This window comes from Podarcis bocagei (genome assembly GCF_964188305.1).
Source record: "Podarcis bocagei genome assembly, chromosome: 4".
In the NCBI taxonomy this organism is placed as follows: domain Eukaryota; kingdom Metazoa; phylum Chordata; class Lepidosauria; order Squamata; family Lacertidae; genus Podarcis; species Podarcis bocagei.
Window position 1 is genome coordinate 77,008,888 of NC_138128.1, and position 15,702 is coordinate 77,024,589.

Genomic DNA, 15,702 nt, shown 5'->3' on the forward strand with positions numbered 1-15,702 from the left:
TGCCAGGCCAGTGATTTGTGGGCGACAATCTTTTCCTGTACACGGAAGGAAGAGATAAATAAATAAATAAATAAATAAATAAATAAATAAATAAATAAAGGAAACCTGAAAGATTCTTTCCTGTAAAGCAAAGAGAAGCTGACTGGCTATAAGGGTGAAAAAAACAGCCATTCCAATCACTTGCTGTTGGGTTGGAAAAAGCTGGCTAGACATGGGTCCCCAATGTGCTGCTTTGGGGGCCTCAGGCTCCTAGCCCCCCAATTCTTTTTTATATTAGGGGGTTTGAGACTGTTGGATGGTGAATGTTAAGAAAATGCACGATAGAAAACAACATGGCATCAGCAATTTAGTTGAAAGATATATGAGAATAAGTGATGTTTAAGAAAAAGATGAAATTTGAAGCAATATTATGTTTAAACCAAGCAGTTAAGTATTTGATAAAAATATTTAAAGTCTGAGACATAATATTTGAGAATTACAGAATAAGAACTGAAATAAGGCAATAAATTGCTGCTTATAAGTTTATTATTGAGAACGCAGGAAAAGGGAGATGTGAGGAAGTCCAAAGGTTATGGAAATATGATTTACGGAAAGTTGTTTTTGTTGTATTTTTTCTATTCTATGTTTATCTTTCTGTTTTTCTCTGTTCTTTTTTGTTTGTTATATTTTGGTGATGGTATTTTATATGTTTAATGATTTTTTGTTTAAAATTTGCAATAAATATGTTATTAAAAAAAAAGAGAGACTGTTGGATGGGCAGGATTGCATTTTTGGTGTGCTTGTGCAACTGGCCTACTCCCCCCCCCCTTATGTTTTGTTTGGGGAGTTTGTGCAGTGTTTTGCCTGCTGTTTGCAGGCAGGGGGTTCTGAGCACTCCCAGTTTTTCTTTTGTGAAATGGGCATTTCGTGGTGCCCATGGCAGTTTCTTAAGTTTTCAGATCTGCTCCTAGGATCAAAAGGGTTGGCACTCCCAGGATATATCACTGAATGTCTTTAAACGCACTACAAATGCATTACTGGCCATTCAGAATTTCAAAATTATTCAAGCCTTAGCCATTAAGATGTTTGCATGTATACACATGTCTTTACAGTGACCTGTATACCTACAGTGGCTCTCCCTGCATTTTCTCTGCTGCTGCCGCCCTTTCAAACAGCCAATTATACTGACATTATCCCAGAACTCGCTGCTTTTGTGAGTCACAACAGCCCTAACATTTAGACAATAGCTTTTTTTAAAAAAAAATGCAACTGCAAACAGAGAATTAAAATGAAGTATTTTCTTTAGTAACAGAGGTTTTTGAGCTGAACTATGCTTTGAAGCCAGAATGTAGTGATCTAAAAAGCGTTATTTGGCTCAGTCCTTCCTAAATTTTGCATTCTTAACAAGTCCAGGGGAAAATCAGAATGAATGAATTGTGAAGAGAGCCCAGAGCCAAATGTATTTAAATGAATCCTTCTGATGCAATACTTTCCTTTAAAAAAATACAATTAAGCCTTTGTGTTTCTTTTAAACAAAACCTCATGTATACGATTACCAATGATTATGCAGTAAAATCTATTTAAAAATAGAGGAGACAAGGTCAGCACTATAACCCTCTTTTTAAAGTTGCAATTTTTCCAAGAAAAAATTTACAGCTTTCTTAAGCATGTAGAATAAAGGCGTTTTGCTTCTACAGGCTTCAAGGGAATTAGGTCCACAAATGAATTTAAATTTAAAAAAAATGGATTGTTATTTTTTCTAAGTTACAAAACATTTACATTTTCTTAGAATGTTTTTCACTTCCCTATGCAATATGTCATCTTTGCATTGCAAAAAAGTTTAAATAGAATAAAGTAGTGATTATGCAAACCTATGTCTTGTAACGATTCGGCATTCTACAAAGTCAGATCCTCAGCAGTTTGGCTGCAGTGATGCAAAAGGATTTTGAACCGGGCCTCTATAAGCCACTCTGGCTAGGTACATATTAATGGCTTGAAACATGATGAGGTAGCCCCTGTGGCCCAAGTCACTTTTTAATATTGCTATATGCACCAGAGAGGGGGCAGGGATGTCTTCACCTGATGCTCCAAACATGATTTGTTTCCCACGCTGAACTTCACTAAGGCTGTTAACTGTGCATGCGCACTGGCTGCCTGAAATGTGCACACCTCTGCTTAATTGAGGCTTCTGTTTTCTAATTGGACGGAAGCTGGTTTGAAGGAAAGTCCATCAAACAAGAGTGTTTCTCATCATCACCATCTCAATTTATTACCCACCTGTTACCTTGAGGTCCATGGGTAGGCTATGAAAACTGCATGAAGAACGCTGTGTGTGCAACCCACCTTTTCTAGAAGTGCCCTCCCTCGTCATGTACCGTATTTTTCGCTCTATAAGACACACTTTTCCCCTCCTAAAAAGTAAGGGGAAATGTGTGTCTTATGGAACGAATGCAGGCGGGAGGCTCTGCTCAGCGCTCCCTTTAAAGAGCCACGTGGAGCGTGTGTGAGGGAGGCTTTGGGGGCTTTTCCCCGAGGAGGAGCCTTAGCCGTGTGCAGCCTCTTCCAGGCAGGAGATGAAGGCTCCCATTGCCCGGGAGAGGCTGCGCGCGGCTATCCCATAAGCCAGGACAGCCAGCGGGATCGCTGCGCTGCGATCCCACTAGCTGTCCTGGCTTCTGGGAATCAAATTTTTGTTTTTCTTGTTTTCCTCTTCCAAAAACTAGGTGTGTCTTATGGTCTTATAGGTGCATCTTGTGGTGCGTCTTACAGAGCGAAAAATACGGTACCTGTCAACCCACCCCTGAAATCTGGTAGCAGTGGAGTTGCTGCCGAGAACCCTGGTGTGTGCCTAAAGTGGGTTCTTTAGCGTGCAGCCTTGCAGTCTAAAAGTTAGCCTCCAAATATGCTTTCAATTTTCGTGGGGGGGGGGAATAGGAAGTGGTACAACAGATCCACTTCCCACCATGTGTTTGCCATATGCTGTTTGTGGTTGACGTCCAGCAGATTTGCTTTTTTTAAAAAAAAAACCAAAAGTGTGCAAGACGGCAACATTAAAACGGCATAAATAATAACAAATATTCTGGAGAATGAATGGAAAGGGGTTGCTAAGAAGGCCTAAGGAATGAGTTGCGCAGATGTGGTAGTTATTACAAAATTAACATTGTGCAATCTACCAGTATAAAATTCCACGTCCCCCCAGATGTTATGCTACTTAAGTTCTCTTAAAATGAAAATTATTGTACCATTTTTCTATACACGATGCTACGGTTACTGAAGTATAAATGGAGAGCTGATTGGTGGAAAAACATTTAATATCATACAAATGGCTCTATAGCGTTAGCCACAGCACAGAATACCTGCTCATGTAATATTACAGAGATGAAAGTCAGCTATTTATTTGTGACAGCTAATTCTAACCGCAGGAGACTCCAGCAGCATTTTTCTTTGCAGAAGAAGGAAAAGCTACCTATTCTACTTGAGCAATAACTGGAAACGAGGAGTGAGAGCAAGAGCAGAATGTTTTACTAATATGCCTCCAGAAAATCAGAATCTATCATCTAATACTGCTTAATTTTTCATTAAAAAGAGTGGATATTTGCAGCACAAGCTCCCTTCATCCCTCTCTCCTCAATCTCCCCACCCATGTTTACATCCATATTGTGAACACGTTATTAATCAAATGTTCAAACAGCAGGGATCACATTAGAACTGTAGTGATAAAATCTAGCCATACCTCTCCAAATATTTAATCGCATTTTAGGAGTTATATCCTTGTCTTAGAGTTTCGGCCAAACCAGAATCACACTGAATTTCTATTCCTCCTCTCTTTTTTTGCTTGCCAAGTCCGCAAAATTCTCTACCACGTATGGGACACAAACATACCATAGGCATATCCAAACATGTCTCATTTCTCAGAACACAGACACAGGCAAGCTTGTAAACTGAATCACTTAGCTAAGTTAAGGAAGCCTAAAGTTCACTCAATACTCTCATCTTTAGCTGTGCATTTCAGGTTTGGGGAATAAAAAGAGCACACATTAGATGTGCCTGTGCTTGTTTAACTGAAGAGTAAAGTGCTATGACTAATAGGTTACAAAGGAGTTGTTTGTGTAATATTAAAATCTGCTCTTGTTCTGTAGACAGAAAGCATGTTATTCCCTGAATTGAACTGTATCTTAGATTCATGTCCAAATTTTGCCTCCTATCGATTGACTCCAGATGGTACGCCTTGGCTGAGATCCAAATAATTGCATAACTTGAGCCTTCCAAACACATCGCCATCATGTTTTGAAGCTGCTTTCAAAACAGTGAAAGCTAGAAACTTGTTAAAAGGGAAAATGAGATCTCCAGGACTTAGGTGATAGCTTGTGAGGCCACAAAAAATATGACTGAGCCATGTTTTGTAATGATTAAAAAAACATTTTTATAGGGCCTTTCAAAGCAAAAGCAGTACAAAAATACTTTTAATAAGGCAGTTTGCAAGTAAAAGCCACAAAACAATAAAAACATCAAAGACTATTAATTAAAAGAACAGGACAAAACCTTCTTATTTCAATATTAAAAAAATATCAGCCCAAGTTAAAACTACAGTTCATAAAATGTAGATGGGCAGCATTATTCAATTAAAAATAGAATAAAGTATCCAGGTCTTTAGGGTCCATTTAAAAACAGAGAATGAGGCATTTCTCCTGTGAAAAGGTGTTCTATAGGAAGGGACCAAACTATCAAAAATGTATAAAATGAGATCTAACACTTGCTGGAGGTCTAAACAGGCAGAAGGGACACTGCTTCACATGTGGTGGGGTTGCCTGGGAACCTGATGGACACATCTGGAAGACACCATCCCCTTCATCCAGCTGTGGAGCCTATGGGCCATCTGTTATTCCTCCTGGGAGGGTGTTTTATATACAGTGCACCCTGGCTTTCCCTGGCCTTCTAATAAATATGAAAATATCTGCATAAAACTACTTTACAAGTATGAAACATATATTGGACAGCAAAACATTTTAATGGCAGAATTATACTGACAATCTAGGAAGCAGTGCATCACTTTAGTAGCAACTTGGCCTCAAGGACATGAGATTCATCTGAAACGCAGTAATCTATACTAATGAATATCAACATGGAATTTTTAAGTGATGTTTAGCAGCAGCACAATGCTTTATGATTTCAGCTCCTCTACATTCTATCCACAAATTGCTGACAGGAAACACATAAATATTTCCCCTTAGATTCAGGCTATTAAACAGTTTTGAAACACTCTCCCGCAGGTCAACATAGATAATTTTCTTGTTACACCAATGATTGCTGCTGATTTGTCTACTTAGTCAACCAGTCAGAGTACTATTGGCAGAAAACAACCAATTCCCATCTACATCTTGACACCTCCGTTTTTAAAAAATGCATGTCGCAACATAAAATAAGGTCCAAATAACTGAGATGCGTCCGTTACCAGTTCCCTCCTGACTTATCAAATTTCACAACCCCTGTCCCATGTAGATCCACACCATGGCTGCCTTATGCTAAAGTTTCCAAAACTTTTTCATCTCACTTTCCCCTTAAGAATATTCTACCTTCTATGGCCTCCCAATCCAGCATCAGCCATATGCTCTACAGGTGAGCATGCAGAGATCTCTGCAAGAGGCATACGTGCTAATCTCAGCACTGGCAACTGATGTGGAAGAAAGCAAAAATCTGACCATGCACATGTAGCCATAAAAAGATGGAGGCCACAAGTATTTTTTCCTTTTTAAAAACCACAATACAGCATGGTAAATACTGTATTTTTCGTTCTATAAGATGCACTTCCCCCTCCTAAAAAGTAAGAGGAAATGTGTGTGCATCATATCGAGCGAATGCAGGCTGCGCAGCTTTCGCTGAAGCCAGGAGAGCAAGAGGGATCGGTGCGCACCGATCCCTCTTGCTCTCCTGGCTTCGCTTTGCTGGAGAGGCGCTGCGCAGCTTTCCCTCTCTGCGCATCGCCCTTTCAGCGAAGCGGGAGGAGAAATGGAAGGGGCTCCGTTTCTCCTGCCGCTTCGCTGAAGGGGTGCTGCTCAGAGAGGGAGAGCTGCGCAGCGCCCCTTCAGTGAAGCGGGAGTTGAAACGGAGCCCCTTCCGTTTCTCCTCCCGCTTTGCTGGAGAGGCGCTGAGCAGAGAGGGAGAGGATTTTTTTTCTTGTTCTCCTCCTCTAAAACTAGGTGTGTCTTATGGTCAGGTGCATCTTATAGAACGAAAAATACGGTAAACACAGAGAAGCGAGTCCATTCATTAGAGTGCCCAATGACTGGCTGTCAAGTATAACAAAGCACTCCCCAAGGAGCAGAAAACAGACTGGACCCCTATCCAGATAAACCAGCCCCCTCCACAATGCTAGATGGGATGTTGGTAGGAGGGGGACAGACTGACAAGTTGTAGATTTTTGTTGAGGGAGAACAGAAAGGCAAACCAACTTTCTGAAAATAGGGCCACCCGCCCCTTCCTAGGGAACTCAGGGAATTGTAGCTCTGTGATGGGAATAAGGATCTCCTAAAAACTCTTGGCACCTATAACCAAGGATATTTTGCGATGGGGGTGCGCAAGGAGCTATGGCTGTTTAATTGGTATCATATTGCTTTAAATGTACAGCATCGAGGTAGCCTAAATGACTAACAGTGTGAAAAAATACTTAGTGTTGCCCTACAATACTCTATAAAACCCATCTTTCTCCATCACCCCATGTTTCAAAAGTCATTTCCAGTTACCTCATCTCTCTTTGTGGAAGAGCTGTCACAGAGTGAATGCATCAGAGACAAAATACTGCACAACAGCTAACAGTGTGGAGGCCATTGAAGAATGTGTATCAAAGTTCTTTTGAGTCCTTGCAGGCATATACTAAAGCTGCCAAAACCCAACTCATTTCCAGCTTATGTATGAACCACTTTTTTTTTCTAGTTCAAAGTAACTGGCATTTAAAAATAAACTTGTCTTAATCCAGAAACAGCAGGACACAAAGTTGTTCAAAGATACAAAAACCGTACTAGTTTCTTTTATAAATACTAAGCATTTAGTTATATGTGTGGGTTGTAAGGAGACGTAAAGGCAGTAATGTTGTGTCCTCTGCCATTAGATACAATATACAAAGAGCTTAAGTCTTTTCCACAAAGCGTGCAACTTTCTGTTAAAATAACCATTTATTCTTTGGACTGCAAATTCAATTACTGATTTTATTGGAATCATATTCCGCTGCGGAAACAAGCAGACAGAGAACCAAGCGGAAACTCAAGCCATTTTTAAAAACATTCCCAAACAGGCACGATTGTGTGAACAAATTGGTTGTGATTATTCCTTGCCTGTGAAAAGCAATGTGTTCCAACCTATTTCCATATTTTTAATTAACACCTACTTAAAAATAAACTCGTACCATAGCTCACTTTAATCATAAAATGGAGGAAACGCTAAATTCACTTTATCAGAAAATTGACTAGAGATTGTTTGAGCGACTGTTAGTTTTCATGCCTGCATCATTAGAATTAGGTTATTAGCATGCACTTTCCCTGCTCTGGAATGTTGAAAGTGAAACAGCACCTTTCTAAATGGTCTAAATCCCCACACCTTGTGCCTCAAGCTATGGAGAAGCCAAGTCAATGGCATGACCAGGACAGGGATTATTTGCCCTAATATCCCCCATCCCATGTGACCTCCTTCCTGCCACTCAAGGCACTGCATTCCAACGCCTTCTCCTTGTTCAAACAAACACCCAGGTGGAGGTGCTCCAGAAGTATCCACACAGCATCCACTGCAGCCCGCATGCTCAGGGTTCTATCTGGGATGGGGCCATAGCTCAGAGGTATGACACGCCCTCTGCATGTAGGAGGTCCCCGGTTCTACAGTGGCATCTACAGTGATTAGGTGAGGGGGGGGGAGCTTTAAGGAAGCTTCTTATCACATGAATCAGTGTTCTTCAACTCTGGGCCCCAAGTGTCTGCTGGAATCCCTGATCAATGGCTAAACAAATCTGCCTGGGAATGTTGCCAGGAGTCCAACAACATCTGGGGAGCCAAGGTTGAAGAACGTTATTCCAAACTTAGGAGAACATAAGTTGTATGTAGTTGCTCTTTCTTTCCTCTTCAACAACATTGTTGTGAGCTAGGTGGGTCTTTTTTAAAAAGCCATGTTCCAAATTTATACTTATTTTTGGTCCCCAGGGTTGCACAACTAAAGTACATCAACAATGTGTGATGGAGGCTTAGAATATCTATACAGTGGTACCATGGGTTACATACGCTTCAGGTTACAGACTCTGCTAACCCAGAAATATTACCTCGGATTAAGAACTTTGCTTCAGGATGAGAACAGAAATCGTGCTCCGGCGGCATGGCAGCAGCGGGAGGCCCCATTAGCTAAAGTGGTGCTTCAGGTTAAGAACAGTTTCAGGTTAAGAACGGACCTCCGGAACGAATTAAGTACGTAACCAGAGGTATCACTGTATTCATTTCAGGACTGTTGAGGCACTGAGTTGCTCCTTCCCTGCCCAAATTGGTGGTTAACAATTCAAACTACAGTGGTACCTTGGGTAACATACGCTTCAGGTTACAGACTCCGCTAACCCAGAAATAGTGCTTCAGGTTAAGAACTTTGCTTCAGGATGAGAACAGAAATCGTGCTCCGACAGCGCGGCAGCAGCAGGAGGCCCCATTAGCTAAAGTGGTGCTTCAGGTTAAGAACAGTTTCAGGTTAAGTACGGACCTCCGGAATGTATTAAGTACTTAACCTGAGGTACCACTGTATAGCAAAACTATTCAGCCCTGTGCCAGCTTCAATTCTCCCCTCCTGCAATGTATAATGATACTTGGACATAGGTAGCAAGTTTTTCATGTTTCTTACAAACAGGCAATTCCTCTCTGGGACACCTGTAATTGTCACATGCCTTTTAACAGCAGCTTAGAATCTACTTTGATGATGTAGCCCATGCAAGGAAAAAAAGAAAAGAAAAGAAAATATGAAAGTTAACCAAGGTCCTCCTCTCTTTCGACTGATTTCTCACTGTAGCTTTTAGGACTGAACAAGCTGCCCATGATTGATATGTTTATTCCCGCTGTGTCTCTTATCCCCTTTATATATAACATGGGATTTTGCTCATTAGTCACTTGAAGGAAAATACAGAGGACAAGCTGTTGACTGATACGACGCTTGCTCTAGTTTTTCAAAAAACATAATCATAGGATCATAAGGCTGACAGGGCTCTGAACATCTCTGTGGTCCAATGAATTAAGATAATGAAATAAATGGGACTTACTTCTGAATAAACATGGCTAGGCCTAGGCTGAAAAACTGTACATTTTCTGTGGTGTGGTTTAAAGGTCAAGGGAACCCCCACTACCAAAGAATAAAAATCAATACAGTAAAGGTAAATTAAATATACTCTAAGCTGTGCATTCAGGCAGGATTCTCCATTTATTCACCCATATTTTAGAAGATTTTAATGTGCCTCAAACCAAGAGCAGGAATAGTCAAGGGACACAACATTGGAAGGTAGAAGCTACATACACACCATCCATTTAAAGCACATTACTTCCACTAAATAATCCTGCGAACTGTAATCTGTTAAGGGTGTTGGGAACTGTAGGGAAAACTACAGTTCCCAAGATTCTTGGTCAGAAGTTATGTGCAATCCTGTTCATTACAGCAGGTAAGGGGAAGGCAGGCAGGAGAAACCACAATGGCCTCAACCCCGATTCATCAATGAATGTGAAAGCACTGGGGGAATCTGGCAACCATAAACTCCAGGGTAAAATTACTGCAATACGGCATAAATTCACATTGCATTGTTATACCAATTATGTGTTACTTGTGTTTGTAAAAACACAGTAAGGGAAATATAAGCTCATCTGGGGCCGGGTGGGGGTTCTTTCTAAAAACCAGCCAGCTCGCTAACAAAATGTTTGAAAGCCTTAGCGCCGTATCACAGTTGAAGATCTAAAATGAACCACTTTTCTCAAGGAACTAGTGGCCTCCAGTGTAACACATGAATCAAACCAGCTGTGTGTTCTATTATAAACAATTTTAGATCAAACAAGACCAACATGTGAGTTGGATGAAATTCAGTTAAATGGGTGCTAAACAAGGCAGGACAACAGAAAACTTATCAAACTAACTCCCCAGACCAGGCAAGCCACAGAAGCTGCAAAACTGGGGAAATGGGAACTGTGATATATTCAGAAGCCAGAAGTGTTGTTTTTATTAGGCCTTAGACAGCATCGGAAAGTGTTATTTCCAAGCGTTGTTGGGCTTGAAATAGTTTCTGCTGTGACTTGCTTTGAAAACTGCCAGCAAATCATGTTATTAAATCAGGGTGTTTAAAATGTGTTTAACTAAGAGTGGGAAGAAACAATAACCATCTTCAACCAAATAGTTTCCCCCTGAAGTGAATTGTTACATAACACAGCCATTTTACTCCTTATCCCTCGCCATCTGTAATTTAATTTCCATTTCTTAAAAGCGTGAGAGATGACATTTGTTTAAACAAGATCCCCATAATCATGAAGGGTTTAACCTCAAGCTGAGATTCATGAGAAAAGGTTCTGTGCTGCAGAAAAACAGTATGAAGCTTCAGATGCAATTGGGAATGGGTGAGGAAACAGAGCGTTTGAATGCTTGTGTTCAACCTTCTCTGCTTTGTGACTCTTTTTCCATTCTTCCGGAGGGAACATCAGCTGAAAGATTTTTCTTTTTGACATTCTGTTTGGAGCCAAATGTTCCACATAATTCGGACTAATCTCTGCAGGCTTGTTAGGAGTCTCAATGTTTCAAGTTTCACCTCCATAGCAAATAGGATAAGGATTTAAGATTTATGTTGACCAACACCATGGATGATATTAAGGCAGGAGTTGTGATTTTAATTTTTTTAAAGAGATTTTACATTCATATGGATGTCTGAATGAAAGAAAGAAAGAGAGGTTATTCTTCAAGTGCTTGCTGATTCTTATGTAGCCAAATGGTACCATCCAGGCTGAAGAGGGAGGCTTGACAGCAACCTAGGTTTTTCAGAAGGACCAGAAAAAAACACAGCTCTGGGGGGAAACCCTAAGGAAGAAAAAACTTCAAACATAATCCAGTGAGGACTAAGCATGCTCAGTAGCCAAATCTGACCAGGAGGGCAGGGAGACAAAAAAGCAGGTGAATGGGATGGGAATTGGATCTCCAAGGAAAACGGAATGGCTGGTTGGTTGGATCCTAAACAGGGATGTTCCACACATTTAACATTTTGTTGCCAGTCTCACTTGTCCTTCAAAAAAATATGTAATTCAGGAAACCAGTCCTACTATTGAGGACTATATGAACTGGATAAAGATCATGAATAGAGTGCTGTGTGCTAGCCCAACAAAAATAGTTACTGTGTTCTCTTGGTGAGACAACCGGAAGTTGCATGAGGCTAGTTACAGCTACAGCTAGACTGCTCAGGTATGCCAACCCATCAAGGCCACAAGTGTGAAGAAAAGGAGATATGGTGAGATGAAGAAGTAGTTAGCACAGGGTCTAACCCTAATCATTTTCACACTGAAATAATCCAACATTTCAATGGGACTTGTATCTAAGGGATTGTGCATTTAAAAATTGTGAGACAGACAAAATAAATTAAAATGGTTTGGGTGTCAAACACAGATCTGAAATTGCACTGAAATGGATCTGGGCAAGCATTGCTCTCCAAGGACATCGGGAATTGCCCAACCATCAATCAGCAATTGTGAACCTGTAAGCAGGGGCAACACTGAATATGGAAGAAAGAGCCAGCAAGGAAGGGACAGCAAAGAAGGTACAAGAACTGAGCAGGAGAACATGCAAAAATATCCGCTTGGCAAGTGCTTTGCTGTGCAATTTCCACTTTACATTGGCCTGATTTATTGGATGCAACCCCAGTACATGCCACATCATCACCATACAAACAATAAAACGGGAGCTTCACTCTGCATCTCCCTAACAGGAGCAAAATTTATGGGTCCCACTCTTATACGTGGTTCATGCAGAACTAAATGAGCAACAAAAATGCTTCTACTGACAGAAAGCTTTCCTTAAAGAAAAAAAACTTGCCCATCTGATTATGCAAATATTATCTTCTGTGTTATTTACACCTATAGGTATACTCCGCCAATAAATTATCGTACTTTTCCGTGTATTAGACGAGGGTTTTTTACTCCAAAATAAAGTAAAAAATGGGGGTCATCTTATGCATAGGTAGTGCAGAGTGGGGACGAGTGATTGGTTGCATCCGCAAGCAGGATCTAGCGATTGGGTAGGTGGATGGTGTCTGCTGCAAGGGCTGCTTTGTCAAATGGGAGGGTTATGAGAGGATGCATCAAGGGCTGCTTTGGATTGGCCGCCGCTTCCGCAATTTGGCTTGTGTTGCTTGCGATTGTTAGCGTTTGCCAGTTGGGTGAGTGATATTTGGTTCGGCATTCCACCCCCCCCATGGCTCATTTTCTTAAATTTGAGCCCCCCCCCCAAATAGCGGGGCATCTTATACATCTTATATTCCATTTTATAGACGGAAAAGTACGGTATGTTGTAAACCAAACTGGATGCAGAGCTCCCTATGCCTGAGATCATGTCCAGTAGAACCCCTGCTCTGCTTTGTATTTAAAGATGATAAATGAGTTCCTTCCTCATGGAAATGAGTTATAGACACCAAAGTAACGCCTTATCCTGTCCCTTAACTCCTGGAACATCACATCACTTGAATGCATGTATGTTTAAAATGAACAGCCACTCAGCCACCAATATTCTAATTTACTCAGAGCTGCTGATTTTAAGAATCTTTTTCCATTGACTCTCCCAACCCTTCCTCTCCCACTGATTTTTTCCTCAATATTCCAGCTTGATAAGAACAGGGCAAGTCAGAGCAGACTCCAACAATTGATGACATTCCATGTATAATCTGGTATCTTAAAATTAGACATTTCCTGCAGGAAAGCAGCAGCACCCTTTGGCCATTATACGTATATTGGATCTACTTTATGATTTTTTAAAAACCAAAAAAACACCCACCCAACCCAGTAACATTACAACCAAAATTTATAATAAAAATCATCACATAAGATCTCAATCAAACTGAGCCACACTATCAGCTTCCAAGTCAACATGCTGCCAGTAAAGCTGGCAAACTGCCCAGAAAAAAGTGGGCAGCAGCTGGTGGATTTGATTACCATCTGTAAATCTTCTAATGTGTAAAGGTAAATTGTTTTGTCTCCATCTAGTGATCAATCGCATTTAGGAGAAAAGCTGAGTGGAATTTTAAAATACTAATAATTGGGGAATATCTATTGAGGAATAACTCAAGCATCTTGACTGAAATATGTGTTCTAGGAAAACAACAACAACTTTACGTATGACACGGACTTTAAAAGGATGGCTTTAAGCAAGTGTGAGCCAAGTCTTCAATATAAAGGGTATTAACCAGATTTCATAAGCTTGCATTTATTTCAATTTCAGCACATCAGAACACAACGCACAGCAAACTGTGAATGGGGAACACTTTGTCCCCAAGTTACTGGAGACCAGGATGCATCCCTATGGTCATTGGGAATGTTCCATGAGTTGAAACATGGGCATTTTAACCTTAAATTTCATGAACAAAAGTGTAACACTTTTTCCTTCTACCAAGGCTGTCAAGGCTTCACTCAGACGTTATCAAACACAGGACTAAATAACCTGAGCAACTATAAGAGTGACATGCTAGATTGTCTTTATTTTCTTCTCGTCACAATAAGTTTTCCTTATAGACCTCCTACTCTACTTTCAAGAAGTTTATGTGCAAACTTGGATGTAGGAATTCTGTCTTGCGAGTAAGAATGGGCCTGCCTAGGAATCGATGTTTGGTGTAGTCAGGGAACAGCATACATGCCTCAGAGCTCAAATCTGACCCACAAGGCCCTAGGTGCAGAGTCCTAAAAGTCAGATCTGATGAACTCATCACCCAAGAGGTTTCCTCCATAACAGCTATGGACTGTGGACAGCCTACAGGGATGGAGTTACTTCACATAGCTCAGCTGATAAAGTAGGACAGGTCTCTCAGTAGATGTGCCTTTTAATCATCAGGCATGAGGAGTTTCTGTTGGGTTGGGGTGTCTTCCTCCACTGCTTTAATCCTGAGTTGGGTGTTCCTGGCTCCAGTGTCGACACTTCAACACAACTTGAAGCATAATTTGCTTACAGTTGATGATGAAGGAACTGGAACATCTTTGATTATATTTTCACAGGGCACCCAGGAGTCATTCTTAGTTGGCCCAAAATATATTGGTGAAGGACCAGGAGGATACATGAACTGAACTTTAGTATCCCTTTCCTCTACACAGCTGTCTAGGAGAAGTGTTTTACACAATAAAAGGAACAAAGGTTCCAAGACGTATTTTATTTTTATTAAATAATTAATAAAACTTATATTTTATAACCATCAAAAACACCCCTTATTTTTAAAACACAACCAGTTCATGGTTAGCCCATTCTACAAAAAAAAAAAAGTATGATACATGTGTTAGTTGTGGCTTGCGCGCTATGGCGTATCGAACCTACCAAGGTAGAAAATGACTAAAATTCACTTTGAATGGTCGGCGACCCTTTTCTGCGGCACTTAATGCCATTTTTATACCTTATTTTGAAAGAGACCAAAACTAGCTTTATTTTGAGACCCAAATAAGCCCAATTGGTTGAAAAATATGCAGAACAGGAGGTTTTCCCTAAACTTGACGCAGAAATTGGATTAGCCTAAATCGCGTGAAAATCAGAATTAAAAAAAAAATCTCCTGAGACCAAAAAAATCTTTAAAAATTAATTTGAGGTTATCTCATAGGTATGTACAAACACAAAAAATTGAACAAAATCTGAGACGTGAGAGCACGGTAGAGCATTAAAATCAGGTGATTTGGCATGGAATGACCCAGATACAACGTCTGCACTGAAGAAGAATCTAGACTAGGGTTTCCCAAACTTAGGTCTCCAGCTGTTTTCAGACTGTAACTCCCATTCTCCCTAGCTTGCAGGACTAGTGGTCAGCATGATGGGAATTGTAGTCCAAAACCAGTTGGAGACCTAAGTTTGGGAAACCCTGATCTAGACCATGTAGCAAGTTATCTCTGCAATCTGTGTTAAGCTTTTAATTGAAGTTTTCCCTGTCCATCTTCAAAGCAAATTGTAGACATATCATTTAAAAGAAATGTTGTGGCTGCTGAAAAAATTGAACATAATGAATGTTTTCTCATGAATGTCTATGAGAACTCTATGATTCACGCATGCAGTAAGCCCCACCAACCCCATCTCTTTTAAATAAGACATTTATTTTGATTTACTACAAAAAAATGAATCACTGTAACTGATTTTTTTTTTAGTATGAGAGTGGGTTTCCGTATCCAATTCTTTGTTGTACTTGGAAAAAGACATTTACTACTTTGTAAGAAGTTCAGCTAAAGGGGACTCTGGTGTAATTGCAATTGTTATACATGCAGTATGACCTCAGCTAGTGCACCAACAAAATGTCAGATTTAATCAGAAGCAGATCTACCGCATAAAGGCTGCTTTTATGGAAAATGTGACAGCCCAGTGTGATGCTCAGCTGTGAGAACAGGGAAAAAATAAGAGTTGATGTGTACCAACAGCAATTGTGCTAATTTACTATAAATTATGAATCCTTTTTTTGTGGAAGAAATAATAATGGATAAGTGTAGCTTTGGGCTAATTTTAATTCTCTCTAAATAA

General features: G+C 40.3%; 1 protein-coding gene across 5 annotated transcripts in view; it reads right to left on the reverse strand.

The window, feature by feature from the left end:
* CABCOCO1 (ciliary associated calcium binding coiled-coil 1) overlaps positions 1–15,702 on the reverse strand; it is a 53,794-nt gene that overhangs the window by 6,645 nt on the left and 31,447 nt on the right. The window lies entirely within an intron of this gene.